This window comes from Dromaius novaehollandiae, chromosome 5 (assembly GCF_036370855.1).
Source record: "Dromaius novaehollandiae isolate bDroNov1 chromosome 5, bDroNov1.hap1, whole genome shotgun sequence".
NCBI classification, from domain to species: domain Eukaryota; kingdom Metazoa; phylum Chordata; class Aves; order Casuariiformes; family Dromaiidae; genus Dromaius; species Dromaius novaehollandiae.
Window position 1 is genome coordinate 23,601,834 of NC_088102.1, and position 13,852 is coordinate 23,615,685.

At 40.4% G+C, this 13,852-nt stretch overlaps 1 long non-coding RNA gene across 1 annotated transcript in view; it reads right to left on the reverse strand.

Annotated features, from left to right (window-relative positions):
* The window catches only part of LOC112989905 (uncharacterized), a 308,655-nt gene that overhangs the window by 188,933 nt on the left and 105,870 nt on the right, over positions 1 to 13,852 (reverse strand). The gene's annotated exons all lie outside the window — the stretch shown is intronic.

Sequence of the window (13,852 nt, forward strand, 5' to 3'; positions counted from 1 at the left end):
TTTTAGCCACTTCTATGATTATTATGGTACTTAAAACTCCATTTATTACAGTTTTTTTCTTTAATGCTAAAAATTATCTTTAGAATCCTGATTCACTGCAAGATACAAGACAGTAAGTTTTCTGATTCCCGCAAAATGACTACGGAAACTGTAGCAAGTAACTGGCTTAACAGACAATCAGAATACATTTAGGCCAACAAACTAGAACATTAACAGTTATAACACAGCTGAAGTTTGGTTTCTTAACGTGCACACAAATGCACACACATGCATGAGCACACAAATATGCAAATACAAGGTTGGAGCTGCTTTTTCAAGCCGTGAGGCAAATGCATGGAGGATCTCCTCTGTCTAAACACAGAGGACCAGTCTACCTCTCTTGTAAATTCACTGAAGACAGGGGAATTACACCAGGAAGAGGTTTGACCCAGAATGTCAACAGTTTTGAGAAAGAGCAGCTTTTATTTATTATGCAATTATTCACACAAAGGGACTTGCTTTTCTCTTTTAAGAGGCTGTGTCATGCAGTTTGACATCTGCTGCTTTTTCTGCAAAAGCTGCTTTCCTAGTTTGGGTGATGGCAGAACAAGCAGTATCAGGGACATACATACTTGCTTGATTTGCCTGTGTTTGCAGTAAGAAAATACAAGCTTGCAAGTCAGCCATACCAAAATACGTTGAGTATTCAAGGATACCTGAGAAGCAGGGGTTCCTCCTGCCTTGGTGAAGAAAGATTGAAATGAATTGTGATGCATCTCCCTTGCACTCAGTGTTCTGCTCTTTTTAGACCTCATTCCTCCCCCTTTCTTTCTTTTATAATATTTCAGTTCCTTTGGGTACTAGCAGCACACCTTCCTCCTAGCGTACATCTAAAACACTCAATAAAAGAGGGCCAAGGAGTCCTCCCTGGCCCCAAGGCAAGTCATTCAGCCTGGCTCATATATCCTTTGGTTAGAACTAGCTTCCCCCAGAATATACTGGCCTTACTCATGCTGCACAGCACCTCTCCCTGGGTCTCCTTTGGATTGTATTTGGTTTCGCTACAGTCCCAAAACATAATTATGGTTTTTTTGTGCATTTTTCCCAAATAGGAGCCAAAGAACAAACAAACACACACATGTAGTAGGGATGGCAATAGAAAGGCAATACCTTAGGTTCCTCTTTGGCCCTCACTTATTTAACAGCATAGACAAATGTATTTTGACTGTCCCCATTCCCATAATCTTAGGTTGTTTTCTGGAGCAGGTTTCCTAGATAAAGCTTAAGGGTCTGCAGCCACCTTTAGCACCACCACCATGGGGCATATTTGATATTCCATATCCAAATGCAAGGCTGCTGTATCCTATCATCTGCCAGGAGACAGCACAGGTGGCTCTGGTCAGTAGTCACTGCCATCCTTCTATTGGATTTCCTTGTGTTCAGCTCAAGAAGTCATTCCACCGAGTAATATTACCAGTCCCTTTCTTTGTGCCTACAAACCAAGTGCCTTACCTTACTCATACAACTAAGTCCCAACTTGTCTGTTTGGTTGAATGCCTGGGGTCAGGTGGAACAAGTCACTCTCAGCTCCCTGTATAAACAAAGGCAAGAGCTGGGGAGATTCCCCTAAGCCAAATCATCTAAGATCTACATTATTTCCTATAGATACCTATATTTCTCCTTTAGCTACATAGAGATGGCCAAAAACAACTCTACTCCTTGTTTGAGCATATTTGTTGATATATAAAACAGGGAGAAAAGGAAGCACTAACAGAAATTATCAGACTCCCACAGTCTCTCTCAGTGCAGGTCTTAAAGGTGAGCCTTCAGTGATGCTGGACCTTTCCATCAGCCAATCCTGCCTGCAGGACCAAAATCCAGGCCCCACGCGAAGTTCCAAAACAAGCTCTTCCTACATGACTTGGCAGCTAGTTTCTATAGGAACCACCTCAGGTTCCCTCTCTTCACTCAGAGAATTATTTACCTTGTAAATCAGACACTTAGAAGTGACTATTAACCCCAGACTTGTCAACAAATACAAGATTCAACACCAAGCGGGAGCAAACCCTCCCGCAGGCATTCAGCTCCTTGCCAGATACTCCCTCTCTTTTCTCTCTTTCAAAGAAGGAAGTTATTTAACAAACAGCAGTATGCAGGAGGTACGCAAGCCACAGACATACCAAGGAAGAAATGTATTGATACCTCTCAGGACTGTTAGGGTGCCTCTGAATGCACAGTCACTAAGCAAGGTGCACGCTCTTTAGATTGGTGATTTTCAGTCTGAAGAGTTGTTATTGGGACCAGTCAAAAAATAAAATGAAGACAACAGTCAGTGAAATCCTAGGGATGACTGAAGAAAAGGCAATACAAGATACTCCCAAGGGAAACCTAATCCAAACCTCACAAGAAAATTACATTAGCCTAGAATTTGATCAGTATCTCAGAAACTGCATATAAATTGACTGACTGCTAAATTCACAGCTAGTGTAAGTGTCATGAGACTCTGTTTTCACCTTGTAACCTGAGAAAAATAAAAGAGGATTTAACAGTCTAGACTGCCAGTATATATCAGCATATATAGAGCAAGTAGGAGAGGTCATTGGTTTTCTCTGTCCATACATTTTCTCTTACAAGGTCAGATATTTTTGATCATATGTATGCCTATATGCTTAAATGAAAAAAGGGCTCTTATCTTTGTGCAATGAGAGTCTTAAATGGCAGTAACTCTCAGACCTTAAGTTCAGGGACAATGTAGTGCCAGTCACCAGCTGAGGTTAGGAAGAAATTGTTTAAAGTACAGCATTATGATGAACATTTATTTTCCTACAGTGTCTATATAATATATCCCACACAAATTATTCCTCTGTATTGACAAATCCAATATTCCAGTACAGGATCTTTTACAGTCCTTTCACATATCTGGGACGTGGATCAATCAGTGACCACAGTGACACATACCAATCACTGTGGTCACTCATGAAGCAGTCACAGAGGAGGAAACAAGTAAATCAAAAATAAATTTATCATTGTGTAGTGACTGGATCTGTACAATGGCATTGCCTTAAATAAACTGTCCACATGGAAAGGCACTTTATTTTTGATTTCGGTGCATTCCTGTGTGCCAATCTTAAAAAAGAAAAAAAAAAAGCCTGGAAGAGATAGATCTTCACCATGATCAAACTCATTTGAAATGCATCCCATAATTAAGGATTTTAAAAGGAAAAGAGATAGATTTTGTCAAATGTATTATTAAAGCATAATGGGGTCCCCTAGGTCCCAATTAGGAAACTGATTTAAAAATGTTTGAGTTTAAAAAGCTGCAGGTAGGGAGCTGTGCTCTCAGCTGCATTGAATTAGCATATTGACGGAACCACAGCTCTAGTTGGAAGGAAAGGCACAGACCCAGCACATATTTTGCCAGACCAGCACAGTGCTTTCTGAGCACTGGTGCCTCAGCCTGCATATAGAATTATTTATACAGCCAGGCATGATCAGCAACAACAAAAAGGAGTTATAGTATGAAAGTGCACTAGGCAAAGTACTTGTTAGTAGACGTACTGGGGAGAAAGGTATTGCGGCTGAAGAAACAGAAAAAAGAACAAACACTAAAACGAAACAAAACCCATGAGATTTCTGGCTTGTTTGTGGTAGGACCTTCATCCACGACTCCAATCCAAAACAGAGGTATGACCTCCATTATAACATGTGACAAGGTTCTGGCACAAATTCATAAAGTTTTATTAGAAAAGCCTTTGAAATCTGGATTAATTTCTATCCTGTAGAAAGTTCAGGTCTGTTGTTTGCAGTTGATTTCAAAATGAAGTCCACAATTTTGGCTTTGCTTGAATATTACTTTGACTTTTAATTTTTTTTTCAGAGCTATTAAACATTACAGCTGATGCTAGTATAGTGTCTAACCCACTTGGATCCTAGAAATAAGACCTCAGATCATTCAAGCACTTTCTGCACCCTAAAAGTACTTGTCATTGCTATGGAACCTGGCACCTGTCTCAAGACTGACACAAAAACTTCCCACTGCACCAGTTATATCCACTGCACTTGCTGCCCATCTCGCACAGGCTCTGCTCGGGCATGCCGCTTTTTTACCTGTCCCTTCCTTACTTAAAACAGCATCCTTCAAAGAAGAAACAAAGGTGAAACTTGTAAGATTTTATGGCAGTTATTAGTGTAATTACTTCAATACAGTTCTCGAGGAACACTACAGAAAGTACAATCTTGGTGAGCAAAGGAAGAAGGGCAGGTGAAGCTAAGGGAAAGCAGCAGGAGGGAAGGTTCTCATGGGCTCATGAGAAGAGTAGAGAACTGATAAACATGAAACATGGAAACTCTCAGACTGATGAATATGTACAAGGAAGAGAAGATGATGAAATTGATCCATATTTTGGTGAAAAGGAGGTATTTTTGTCTGAAGAACATCACTATTACTATTGCTTCAGGCAGATCTTTTGGTAGGAGACATCGGAGGGTTTGCACATCAAAAATTACTCGGGTGGATAAAGTCAAAAGAATTCACACAACTGCGCTTAGACTGTGCCTGACGATAGAGGTAAGAGCAACATGAACCATTTTCTATTTGTCTTTTTAATATCTTGCTCTATTACTAATAAAAACAATAGTTCAGAAGGACCACCTTGGCATTTTTGTTATCCTGAAGAACTATGCTCATGATGGCAGCCCACTGCAGAAGCACATAATCAAATGTGAGGGGAATCTTCCCTACTTTTTAATTCAAGGACTCCTTGGCTTCCTGAGTTATAATAGCCCCCTCTCACCTGAATGTTTTTCTTCCACAGAGATTTTTTTTCAGATTACAAAATGACTCTTCTCCCAAAACACATGCATGAGGAAAAACAATGAAAATGCAAAAGAGCCAAGAAGGTCACAGGTACAGCTCCCACTGCACCTATAACTCAGCTTTCCTGAGCATACACAGTATTTCATAATACTGAACTTGCTGCTAAACTCATGCCTTGACTATATTCTGTACACAGGACATTATGGTGTATTTGACTGTTCAGATAGTTTTACTCTGTTAAATATTAGGGGGCAGTTTTACATCTGCTGCTTATCAAACTGTATTAGTCTCCTAGCCACATTCTGGACTGTTTCATGATCTCTGTCTTAGGTCCTGGATTAGCCTCTTAGGGAAAAAGAGGATTTTGATGGTGTAAGGATGGAAGAATGGCCTAATGTTTTCCATCTGTACAGCCCAGGATGGAAGTATGCCAGAGAGCGGCTGTGGGAGAGGATGGACACACATGCAGGAAAGATGACTTGCTAACTCGGGTCTGCATATACTGAGCTCACACCATGTTCCTGGTGCCACTGTGTTTTGGTGCAGCACGGTCTGAGGAACAGCAGTCCTTCATGTTCGGTCTTATTAACTCTGCTTCTTAGTGAAGGTTGTTGAAGTTTTGCTCTTTTTCGAAGATCAGCTAAGCAATAATACAGCTTGGTTAGTACTTCTGGCCTTTTTCTTTTGAGAAATGGTTCTTCTGTTTCCTAGAGTAGAGTGTACCCCTGCCTAAAAGTGACATTGTGCCTTTGTGAAACACCGTAAGTCTGTGCTACTACTAAATACCACACGCTGTGCATGTGGGCTACAATACATCTGTTGTCTGGAGAACCATGACTTTGAATCCCCAGGCTTGCATTGGTACACACTCAACAGTACTCAGGGATTACCTCAAGCTAATGCACATCAATGCTTTTTTTGTAAATATCACCTACAAAATGTCAAGTGAGGCCAAAAACTTGAAACCCAGACTCTGAAAGACCCTGTGTATGTGAGCTGCACTTTGTGCATATAAGAGATGAGAGCGCATGAGTTCTTCTTTCATATCTCACCCTTCAAGGGCAATCAAAGATCAAATCCCTATATCTTTAAGCACAACATGAAAAGAGGCCTACTGTTGCCTGCTACATTGCACAGATAAGTAGTACTGCAAGGCATCCTTCACACAGCAGTGGATGCTCAGGAAGGACTCCTCCAAATAAAAGCAGTTCTTTGTGGAAATCTCTGGAGTGCAGCTAGCCTTTAAAACTAGACTGGACTTTCCCTTATATATTCAAATGAAGACATACACAAATTTTACAATCATCCCAGCCAGCAAGAACATTAGTCTAGGTGAATATTCCATCTCCTAGGATATAGTAAGCAAGCAAGGAAAAGTATAAAAGTGGGGCAAGGATAGAGCAGTACTCCCCTAGAAGTATTAATCTCATGCTCCAGATATTTCTAGCTTTAAAACTGTGGCTTTAAAATCTACAATCCAGCCCTCAAGAGCAACTCAGGTCATGAAAGGGGAATGAAAAGGTGGCAGTTGATAAGTATGCATCCATTGCCACAGCAGCAGCAGCTGAGATTTTGAATGTGTGCATGGAAGAGCTGCAGTTTTGAAGCAAGAGAAAAGGACACGCTCTCATACTCGGCTCACAGAGACTTCACGGTTAGGTGGGCCAACAGCAGCTCTTGCCTACTTCCTTTAGACCTACGAATTCACCTAAATTCATAAACTTCTTATACAGATCAACCACTAGAGTGAGGCAAAGGATAGTTTTCTCCTCAAATAGCTTACATGCACTTTTTTATTTTGAATAAAATGCATTCACGCTTTAAGTGTATTAATCTTTTCTGTATAAGATTCCACAGACTTAATTCTTAATATCCCTACTGTCACCAAAGTTGTTAAAAAAAATCTCAAAAAAGAAATTTTGCTGTTAAAAATAACACTTTAATCTAAATTTGTAGTTTGTTGCAAAGAGTTTTGAAACTCGTTTTTTTTTGCTTTCTTTAGCATTGCATTTGTTTTTCCTCCTTCAATTTTATAAACAAACCTTTAACTCCAATCCAAACAGAAAACTGTATCAAAATAGTTTCACATTTATGATGCAAATCAAGTAGTCATCATCACCTCAAAAATTTTAGCAAAAATATATTTTGGGGATGGGAAAATAAAATGATGATTTGACTGTCTTTGCCAACAGTTCTTTTGATATTCAGAAACGCCAAGAATTCTGTTATAGCAACTAGGTTTCCACAAAGCTGCTTATAAGGAAAGCAGAGGAATACACATGCTTATGCAATTAAATAAACACAGATTACTACACATTTATTCTAGCAATTTGATGCAAGATCCAAAAGGGAAAATAAATAGAAGTTAATAGGGAAGCAGTAGAAATCAGAAGACAATCAGCTCTCTAGAGCTGCTGAAACAGTTCTAAAAAAAATAAATGGAGACGAAAAGATGATATTTTGTGATGTCACCTCACTCATTTACATTTCATTTGTCCTAGATAGACTAGAATGTCTTGGGTGCAGAGTGGAATATCTAGTGGTATCTGGGTTAGCAAAGAATTATGACTCCAGTAGTGATGTTACCAGAACCCAGAACAAGCTTTTGCACAAATCTCACCTACTCTGACCCTGCTTTTCTAGCAGTAAATGGAAGTAGAACCAAGTGATACTATTACTAATTTATCATTATAAAGATGCTAGTGCTTCTAAATTCACTTGAGAGGGCATAGAGAAATCCAGGGCTCCTGCAGCATAGTGCCCAAGTAGAGCATGACCCATTCTGCTAAGTTCCAGCGTTAAGCCACGTGGCACCCTACAGGCAGGCTTACAGATGCAACAAAGTGAAATTAGTGTGAAGTCACCCTGCTGCTCTGTTCAAGGCAAAATATTTGAGACTTCTGGAAACTAAAGAACTATGTTAACATATACAGTTTTCCTGGGGTGGTTTCTAAATAGCCTTACGATTAGCCCTACAGGGTCCTATGAAACATGCTTCAGAAAAGGTAATTGCTCTACCTGACAGAGGACACAAAGAAAGAATAAGCAAGAGCTCTGGGTACTATCTTACTCTTCTGCAAGGCAGAGGGGGGTCAGTAAAGCCCTTTCCTTGAGATGGTGCATCTGTATCAATTTACTTTCCCAGTTATTTCCTTTGCATAAGCAAGGAGTGTTCATCTCATAAGGCTACCTTGGGAGGAACAAATCACAAAACTGTATTTTTAACAGAGTGTCTTGAGACTAAGGCCAGAGGAGCAGGTTCAGGCAATTAATGGTATTCAACTAGACAGCCCTGGACTCCTTAGCTCAGTGAAGATTTGCCCTCAGATACATGCAACCTAGAGAAGCAACACCTCATTGTCCTTGTATGTTCTTCCCTTTTTCCCTGACAACCTATCTTTTACTAGATATAGTATAGATTATATCATACATTACAATCCAGACAACTATAAAATCTTAACACTGGGGAGTAGGAACTACACTTGAGTTCTGTGTTTGCACTTAAGACACTGGAGTAACTACTTTCTGTACTTTACAACAGTATGTGTGTTTCTCAGACCACTGCTCCAGCTGCTGCAAATTCTCTTTTGCCAGCCAATTGTGGCCCTCTGCAACCTGCTTAAGATACATGTCTCTTTTGAGTTAAATCACCTGATATGGGAAGAATCTGGTCCCTGCTCAGATGCAATGAATTGGCTGCTACTGTCAAGTCATTCAAAATTTTGCAATGGCAGCACTGCTCCAAGCAGCTTGTTTTATTAGTTCCTAATTTATATTAATTCCATATGCTGCAGTGTATTAATATCTCTCTTCCCTCTTGCCTTTAGAAATAAAAAATGTGATTTATCAGCAGCCTCTTTATACTGCCAGCATATAATTGCATGTGGGTTAATTGTTAAAGTTCTGAGGAAGCTTTATAAAAGGATCAATCCTTTTATTGCTGTAGTAATGAGCTTCTAACGGCTGGCTGGCTAGACCTCCTAGCCTTCCCAGGGAGGCAAGTTTTAGCCATCCTTTTCCTATCTGCACATTAATCACTGGTCTCCCCTGACAGTAGATCAAGGGCAACAGAACTGTGCTATTGAAAATAGGGAGCAAAAACGAGAATCACTGCATCTCATTACCTCTGCTAATACATAAATATAGCAGCAGTCCAAATAATTTCCTTACATGATTTGAAAAGAAGCCCTGGATGGCTGAGAGCCATGATAAAGAGACATCAAGCTTGTCTTCTCTAGGTCACTGATTCACATCCAGGCCAGAATAATAGTGACCTACAGTCATTACCATCTGACAGCATGTTTAAAACCTCACTCTGGGGAAACAGCCTAGCATTGCTATTAGTTATAACTGTCATAGTTGGTCACTGGAGGGCAATAGCAGGTTCCTTTTGCAGGCCAGAGAGTAAACCTGCTGATTCAACTGCATTCCCAGAACTGGAAAAAGGGAATGAAATTTGAAGCTGAAGGAATGCTTTATGTGTGAAGAAAAATCTCAAGAAAATAGGAAAGGAGCTGAGATCAGTGCATTCTGGTAATGAAGCTTAATGTTCACACCTGTGTTGCCTGTAATAGTGCAAGGATGGGTTTCTTTCCCACATGGTCTCTCCAGTCCTACAACACCACAGTGATGACCTGAAAGATCAGCTACAGACACCTTTCTGGAACTTATTATTACCAGTAAGACTTAAGGCCATTTAAAATGCCTTGACATATGTGTTGCACCTCCCAATGAAGGAATAACACAGCATCTTGTGGCTCCACTAATTTCAGCAGGTACAAATTGCTACTAAATATGTTTCCCTCAACAAAAGCCTTTTGTATTTTGCACCAAGGAATCCACCTATCCAGGCAGACATCCAGTCCAAAGGCAGCTGGGAAGCCATCATCGCTCCACTGCAACGACCCAGTGGGCCTTTAACCATAGGCATTTGACTGAAGTGCCTTATCATGTTTGGTGAATATCTCATCTTCTACAAGGCCAGAAGTAATACTCATTAAATGAGATTTTAGACCTCATTTTCATGTTAGTACCTTTTCTCAGTTCCTACCAGCAGGACAGTGCAAGAGGCTTCATGTATTGCTCCTTTCCAAGAAAAATATTGATCTGTGGAGTCAGTAAAACGGAGAGTGGTTGAATGAGCTACTTTCCTTAAGCCTTTGGGAAGAGCAAGAAATAAAGCAGATGGACACGCACTACTGGGAAATCAACGAGCACGCACTGCACAGCCTTGTACTGCGTCCCAAAGGAAGTGCAGCATACAGTCTAGCCAGGCTGTTATCTGGCAGTTACATGAGTCTGCTTTCTCACTGAGCTATTGACTATGATGTAAGGATTCTGTAATTCAGCTCCTTTTTCAGGAAACATTTATTTTCCATTTGAGGGAAATGGTACGCTATCTTGTTGGCAACAGCAGTGCTGGGTTAGCAGGAGGTTGCACACACGTCTACGTTCTATCATAAAAACCACAGACTGGGCTAAATAACAATAGGTTTACTTCATGTAAAGTAAATGATACCCATACATCTTTTGTCACACGTTCTTCCTGCCAAAGGGCAGAGGTTTAGACATGAACAACTGACAACTGCAGTGCGTTCTAGGACCTGGTGTTCAGGAAAGGAAGCAGCAATCTGGCTGTTCAATAAGCAGAAGCAACATTTCATTTCCCATGAAGCTGTCCCTGAAAGGGGACCCAGAAAAGATTTTCATAGCCTTTTTCAGCACAAAATCTCACTGCCAAAAGCAAAGACAGTTCCAAATACTGCAGAGTAGGCAGGAATCTGAAAAAGCTTAATAATCACAAAATCAACCATCTCTTTAGTAAGGATCGCTACATACAGAGATGTTCAAACTACATTTCAGACTCACAGACTAGCTGCAGTTGGAAGGGTCCTCTGGAAATCATCTGGTCCAACCCCCCTGGCTCAGGCAGGGTCACCTAGAGCATGTTGCCCAGGGCCATGTCCAGTCAGGTTTTGAATATCTCCAAGGACAGAGAATCTACAGCCTCTCTAGGCAACCTGTGCTAAGTCACCCTCACAGTAAATTAGTATCTTCCCATGCTCAAGTCGAATTTCCTGTATTTCAGTTTGTGCCTGTCACCTCTTATCTTGTCACTGGGTACTACTAACAGTCTGGACCCATCCTCTTCATGCCCTCCTATCAGATATTTATAAGCACTGATAAGGTCTCCGTAAGCCTTCTTTTCTCCAGGCTAAACAGTCCCAGCTCTCTCAGTCTCTCTTCATATGAGAGATACCTTAGAGACAAGATGCTGAGAGGTGCCTTAATCATCTCTGTGGCCCAGTTAACCTTCCAGTCTTATGTGCTCCAACTGACCTCTTGGTGCCACCTTCACACATTTGCCCTTGCAACCTACTAACACACAAGGCAGAGCTCAGTTATGACAACCCTTCTGAGCATTACCTTCTGTATATCTCTCATTATTCATGGAGTCTTAGACAGCTAATGTCATCCCAGTCCCAGCAATTCTTACCCAGACAGGGGTACAAAGAGACCATCCACGTGGCGCCCCTGAAGAAATGTAAAGACAAGTGTCATCAGCACAGTGATGGTACTGCAGTCCAGCCTGCCAACTTCAGTGGTTCTATTTTGGATGGGGAACTACAAAAGAAACTTCTAGCATCCTAAGATGATGAAGGAATTCTATGTTCAATCTCTCTATGAAATGGAAAGAGCAGAGGACAGCTCTGAAATTATACATTTACTTTTAGCTTTTGCATCCAGAGTGTAAGATTTCTTTGCTAATTGACAAAGCAGATTTCTCTTCACAACCAAATTAAAGTAAATGATATAGAAAATAAAAAGTGGTATATTTAATTTTACTCTCTTTTACTTTACCTAGGAACAGCAATAGGGAAGCATTTCTGCCCACATTACTGCTTTAGATGTTAGACTATTGTTTTTAATAGTAATATACTGTTTACCTATTTTTGCAGCAATCTGCTGGCCTTCCCAACAAATGGTCACCGTGCCTATGCTAGGCTGGCTCTCTGCTCTAGCAATGAAGGGCCTATATAGGCAATACATGACCTGGCTGCCAGTGCACAGTCAGTCTGGGATGTCTAGAACCCATGAGAGCAACTGAGGGCGCAGAGCAGAGCTCCTAATCCCACATGCTTTCCTCAGCAGAGTATCTGCAGCTCTGAGCAAGGAAAACAAATTCCGAAAAACATATATTTGAATTCTTCCACAAATTATGTATTGAAGATCTTATGCCACTTTCATGATCACTTCACTAAACTGCCTGCATTCTTGGGTATTTAAATAGATACCAAGCCATTCAGGGAATATACAGAGTGTTGCATCAGGTTTATGTTGAATTTCCAGTAATTTTTCTTATTATCCAGTTACAAACAGAAAAACAAGAGCATTTGTTTAAACCGAAATGAAACTCTGGCATTATGGTAGACAAGATTAATAAACACGTTTTTTGCTTAAATCTTTTGATATCCTTAATCCATCAAAGGTGGGGTAGGGGGAAAACCGGTAAACATAACATTTTCCTTTTTATATTTTTAATGATGAGTAGTGAGAGAAATCTCTTTGCAGAGGCAAACTAAATATATTTAATATTTTAAGAGCAACATAGACTGAAACATCTGAAAAGCTATTTCATAAAAAGATACTACTGTTCTTATTAACATGCTTCCTTAATCTGCATAGAGTTGAATTCTCCAACCTTCTGCAGCAGGAGAGGCATAGAAGCCACCTCCCCAAGTAATGGGATACATGTTGTTAACGAAACACTCTGTTATGAAGCATATTTTACAAATGAACACAAAGTTAACCTAGTCAGAATTATTCATGACTCTATTCTGTAACGTCTTCTCCTATTGTCTTTTACAGCGATGCAAAAGGTGCATAAAATGAAACTAAACCAGACTAGAAATGATATATAATTTGCACTACTATTGTTGGTAGCAGTGCAACAGAGCTCTAACTTCCTAATTTAGTGGCATTTTATGGCCAATTTGCCTAGGTTTAAGTAAACACAGGCAAGGCAATGGCCTATCAAGGCCCTGTCACTTAGAGGGCAATCTGCTTCTGGCTGTCAGCTGTGTAAATGTACAGGAGCTGCTCGAACATCTCTTTCAGGAGCCTGACTGATGGGCCATGAAGGAACACGGGTGCTCTACCTCAAATGGCAAGGGCCCTGATATATGCCTCTGCCAGCCCTGAGCTATGGAGCTGTGCACAGCCAGCCAGTTCAAATGCAAACAAGTCAGTCGGTGGAAGTTGAGAATTGAACAAACAGGTCTTGTGCCATCACACTTTGCTTCTTAAGCCTTTTACTTATTGTCCAGTAAATTAGAAGCCACCAGGATTAACAAGCTTTCAGTCAGGCTATGGGAACAGCTCAACACTGAGTGTTAAATGCTGCATTTTAGAAAGCAACACGTAAGCCCTTAGTGGAACTAGTAAATTAAAGGCCCACGCTCGCCTTCATAGCGCTCACTACCAGACACCACCCCCCACCACCCCAATTTTCAAAGAGGCAATAGTGTATCTTAAAACAATTAGCAATTAATACAGTTAGCATACAAAAGAAGTGCCAGAAAATTAATGTCATCAATCACCTTTCAAAACCAACTGTAACACTGAACAGAAAATCTCATCTCCATACTATGATGCAGCTCAGAGACTGAGCTAGTATTGCCATTAACTGAGACAAAACCCAAACTAAAATGTATGGAAACAGGATTTCGACCCTTATTTGAAATCCAGTTTATTAAACTTCTCTCCCATTAAGACAATTTCTTTAATCATGCAATAAAAATACATCAAGATTAAACTCACAATTTAAACTCACAAAATAGTCTAGCATATATCTTCTAAGCACAGATTAAAATATTGCTCCATAATTTGGCATGATTTGTACTCTCTACTTGAGAAGAATCTGGTCCTCATACATTAGGGACCTGTTTCAAACTGGGACTGAATGTCCTTACATGGAAGATGCTCTGTGTTAGCATTGCCTCTATTTTTATATATAGGCACAGGTCTATTGAAGCTGCACCCACTAAAGGAGAGAAT